Below are 4,732 nucleotides of genomic sequence, written 5' to 3'. Positions count from 1 at the left end.
TTTTTTCTGCTGCTAGAGATAAAATCTTCTGGTCCATTGTTGCTCATATCACAGAACTATAAGGAAAAAGCATCAGAGGTGGGTGAAGATTCCAGAAATGAACAAACTTGATTTTTTTTCCTTCCCTGTTAACTGAATATTTCATACCTATTATGCAATGGGTGCTCAACAAACTTAGGACTAACTATCTTTGAGTAGGTGATTTTTTTTTTCTTCTTCTTCTTAAGTTCAGTGGTGAGATGATTCTTAAGCTAACCAAAATAATCTTGAAAATTCCCTGGAATTGCCTTATTAGGAACTTATATTCTAATCAAGTGGTTTCATAATTTTTGCCCACACTTGTTATCATCTGCTCACCATACTACCTAGAACAAAGCCTCCACTTAACAGCATATCAAGTATGTAATGCATTATATATTATCATAAGCATGTAATAAAGTATTTAACAAATAAATGAACCAATAGCACTATAAATGCTATGTGCCAATTAAATGGTATAAAATCAAGTGAGAAGGAGAGCCCAAGAGTGTGAGGCTGCAGTGAGCTATGATCATGCCACTGTACTCCAGCCTAGGCAACAAGGTAAGACCCTGCCTCAAAAAAACAAAAAAAAAAGAGGCGGGGCACGGTGGTTTACGCCTGTAATCCCAGCACTTTGGGAGGCTGAGGCAGGCAGATCACTAGGTCAGGAGATTGAGACCATCCTGGCTAACACGGTGAAACCCTGTCTCTACTAAAAACACACAAAAAATTAGCCGGATGTGGTGGGAGGTGCCTGTAGTCCCAGCTACTTGGGAGGCTAAGGCAGGAGAATGGCGTGAACCTGGGAGGCGGAGCTTGCAGTGAGCCGAGATCGCGCCACTGCACTCCAGCCTGGGTGACAGAGCGAGGTTCCGTCTAAAAAAAAAAAAAAAGAAAAAGAAAAAGAAAAAAAGAAAGAAAAGGTGAGAAGTTACCAAGGTAAAAGATGTAATTGTGTTCTTAAATGTCAAGGCTTCCCATCAGAGGAAAGCTTGAACTGGAACTTAGAGATTAAATTTAAATAGTCAAGACAACCAGGTTGTATACATTATTGAGAAGGGTATCATGAACAAAGGCATTCATATGGGAAATGAGAAACTTATTTGGGGAAAATGAGTAAAATGGCTGAGATAGACTCCAAGTAGGAAAATAGTGAGTAGGAAGGCTGGAAAGATAGGCTGCGAGTAAACAGGTTAAGGAATTTAGATTCTATTTCGTAAATCACTGAGAACCATTAAAAAATTCTGAGCAAAAGACAATCTCACAAGATTGCAAGTGTTTGAGGAAACAGAAACTAGCATCTTTGTGCAGATTAAAGTGGGGAGAAGGTAAGGAGAAACAGCAAATGCTAAGAGACCATTTGGAAGTTATTTTAGTGGAAATAATAAAGAACTGTACTAGGGTGGTGACTGGAGACTAGAAAAGATGGGATGAAATGGAGGCACATGAAGCAGATAGAATTCAGTGAGTAGCTATGAAAATAGAAGGGGGAAATACAGCCTAGTAGAAAGAAAATCTGTTCCTCTTCTTCCTCCTGTGTTTCCCATCTCCATAAATGGTACCATCATCCACTCAGCTGCTCAAACCAGAAACCTGGGTAACATTCTTAACAACTTTGCCTTCATCCTTCACCACATCCATTCCAAGTCCTGTCAATGTTACCTACTAAAAATCTCCCAAATCTGTCTACTTTTCTCTATCTCCACTACTGACACATTACTCCAAACCCCCATCATCTCTCACCTGAACTACTGCAATCGTTTCCTAACTTGTCCCCTCTGTGCAGCCACTAAAGTGATGTTTTTGAAACACAAATCTGATTATCTGACTTATCTTCCCTCCATGCCATCCTCATCTTAAAGCTCTTCAGTGGCTTCCATTGCTTTCTTATCAGTCCCAAATCGTTAAGTAAGGATAAAATTAAGTCCTGCAAAGTCTGACCCATGCCTAACTCCCCTTCATCACTCTGCTCCAGCCATACAGAATTGCTTCCAGTCCTTTAAATCTCCAAGTTCTTTCTGCCACAGGCCCTTCCACATGTTTGCAGCTGGAACTTAAATAAATATTCCTCTTTCCATCCACTGCCCCCCGATCTTTTATTACTAATTCCTACAAATCCTTCAGATCTTAGCTGTATACACATCTCCACAAAGAGTCAATCTAGGCCGGGCGCAGTAGCTCACGCCTGTAATCTCAGCATTTTGGGAGGCCAAAGAGGGCGGATCACGAGGTCAAGAGATCAAGACCATCCTGGCCAACATGGTGAAACCCCGTCTCTACTAAAAATACAAAAAAATTAGCCGGGCGTGGTGACTCACACCTGTAGTACCAGCTACTCGGGAGGCTGAGGCAGGAGAATCACTTGAACTCAGGAGGTGGAGGTTGCAGTGAGCCAAGATAGCGCCACTGCACTCCAGCCTGGCGACAGAGGGAGACGCCATCTCAAAGAAAAAAAAAATCTATCTATCTATCTCAGTCTAGGTTAAACGTTTCCGTAGTACATCCTCTCATGGAACCAGTAAACTCTCTTACATACTGTCACCAATTTTTAATATTACATGTGTAATTATCAGATTAACAAATGTTATCTCCCACTAGACTATAAGTCCCGTAAGGACAGGGACCGTAGCTGTTTTTATCACTGTATCTCCAGCACTTAACACAGTACCTAGCTCAAACTAGGTAACTAACAAATATTTGTTGAACAAATTATTGAACCCCTATAATAGGGAAGACACTGGGCCCAGCACTTTACGTTCATTAACATGACCTTCACAATACCACCTATTAAGTACGTGTAATATTAGCCCCATTTTAAATGAACAATTTTTGGGATTCAGAGATTAGGGAATTTTCCCCAAGATTAGAAGGTTAGCAAGTCGCATAGAGAGAAGTGAAACCCAAGTCTGTCCAGCTCCAGACTCCAAGATCTCATGCTTTGAACTACCGGATGCAAATAGGGCACACCAACCTAATAAGGTGTCCAGCCAGAAGGGACAGGCGGCTTCGGAGGGGAATACGTTTATATCAATCTAGGCACATTTGCTTAAATCATCCTAAAACCAGAGGTAAGACCACAGGCGGGTGGCTGTGAATTCCCTGAGCGCGAAGTAAATTTCTTGTCAAGAGACGCCGGAGAGCATCAGAGATCTGAAGTCAAGATCCGAGAATGGCAGAGCTCCGCCGGCGGGAAACGCTGCGGCCTTCCCTTCCGGGTTCTTCAGTTAACAAGCCGTGAACGCAAATACAGAAACTATAACACGAAGCAGCTGGTGATGGAGACCGTGACTGGACAACATATGCAAAGCCAGGTTAAGGGAAATTTCTCAGAAGAGCTGAACCTCGACCAAGGGAGAAGAATTTAACCGGAGGGGCTCCCACTGAGGCACACCCCTAGGAGGGAACTGCGAAAGCTGAAGCAGGCAGCGCGAGACAGCGGAGAGCGTCTACTTTCCAGGCCACAGAACGCCAAGTCAGAACACGAGCCTCCTTTCCCCCACGAAACCGCTCCCTCCTAGGGTCCCAGTCCCACAGCCCGAGCCCGAGCAACTCGCGAGCCGCTCTACAGTCACCACGGCCTCACCTCCGCCACAAACTTCCAAAAAGCCCGCTCAACCCAGCGCCGCCACACTTCCGTTACCCGTAACAACAAGTTCCGCCCTCGCGGCTCACTTCCGCCGTCCGAGTACCCGCGGGCGGGGTGTAAGATGAAGACTCAAGGGGTGCCGGGAAGCGTGCGGAGTTCTAGAATGTCCCCGCTCACAGTCGGAGGGGGGCGCTGCCTGTCCGAACTCGCGCTCGGGACTGCCGATGAGCACGCGCTGTGGGACCTGAGCGTGCCCGGCGCGGTGTCCCGACAGGTTCAGCTTCCCTCGTGTCCTGTTGCGGGAGTAGTCAGTGCGGGAGGGGACTCACAACTGGTGGCCCTGCAGGTCTTGGCATTGGAAAAGCCTGGAAGGCAGAGGCGGATTTCATACTCCACCTTGTGCCAAGAGACAGTAACCCCTCAGATGTAAGCCCCCTGTTACTAGGGGTCTTAATGGACTTTTGTGGGTTGTGGTTTTTGTTTGTTCTTTGTTTTGTTTTGTCTTGCGCTCCCCTTGCGTAACCCCAGCGTTTAGCGCGTAGCCTGGTAAAAGCAGCGAGTATTTGTTAAATGAACAACTGACAGTAGAGCGAAGACCGACAGAGGGTGGGCCGAGATTCTGTTTTGGGTTGACGGATCACCTTGTGCAAAGGGTCTGAGAGCAACGAGCAAGCAAGAGAGCCCCTGGCCAGTTCAGAAGGCGAAGGTGCTGGGTGGGAGTGGGAAGGCAGGGGTTCCTAACTCCTTTTCACATTGGGGGCAGTGGGGAACCGCTGAAGGGGAAGGATATGACTATGTTCGCATTGTAGAATGCTATCTCCGGCAGGTGAGTACCGCAGAAACTGTTCAAAAGAGATGAGCCAGGTGGGGAGGACCGAAGGCAGGACCCCTTAGGAGACTAAGTTGTCCCAGAGATAGGTGGTGGTGGCCCAACCGCGGCAATGGGGACAGAAAGGAGTGGACTGCATGTGAAAGAGATTAGGAGGTAGAGATTTAGGAAGCCCAAATATCCGGATTTGAGGGGGTGTGGGAGTTGTTGAGGAATGTTCAGGCTTGAGCGACTGGGGTTGGGGGGTGGGGAGTTAATCCTGCAGTTGACTAACACAGGGAGCACCGGAAAAGGAT

At 46.5% G+C, this 4,732-nt stretch overlaps 1 protein-coding gene across 3 annotated transcripts in view; it reads right to left on the bottom strand.

Moving 5' to 3' along the window:
• The window catches only part of FANCI (Fanconi anemia, complementation group I), an 81,872-nt gene extending 78,192 nt beyond the window's left edge, over positions 1 to 3,680 (bottom strand). For 2 of the 3 annotated variants that reach the window (XM_011986319.1, XM_011986317.1), the window contains exon 1: positions 3,605 to 3,680. The gene's annotated coding sequence lies outside the window, so the exon portion shown is untranslated. Of the gene's footprint in view, positions 1 to 2,341; positions 2,463 to 3,604 lie in introns of all 3 variants that reach the window. The other variant, XM_011986318.1, reaches the window with a different exon arrangement.
• Between the last annotated feature and the right edge of the window lie 1,052 nt (positions 3,681 to 4,732).

Source organism: Mandrillus leucophaeus, unplaced genomic scaffold (assembly GCF_000951045.1).
Source record: "Mandrillus leucophaeus isolate KB7577 unplaced genomic scaffold, Mleu.le_1.0 Scaffold297, whole genome shotgun sequence".
NCBI classification, from domain to species: domain Eukaryota; kingdom Metazoa; phylum Chordata; class Mammalia; order Primates; family Cercopithecidae; genus Mandrillus; species Mandrillus leucophaeus.
The sequence above is the reverse complement of the archived record's forward strand: the minus strand, read 5'-3'. Positions and strand labels throughout refer to the sequence as shown.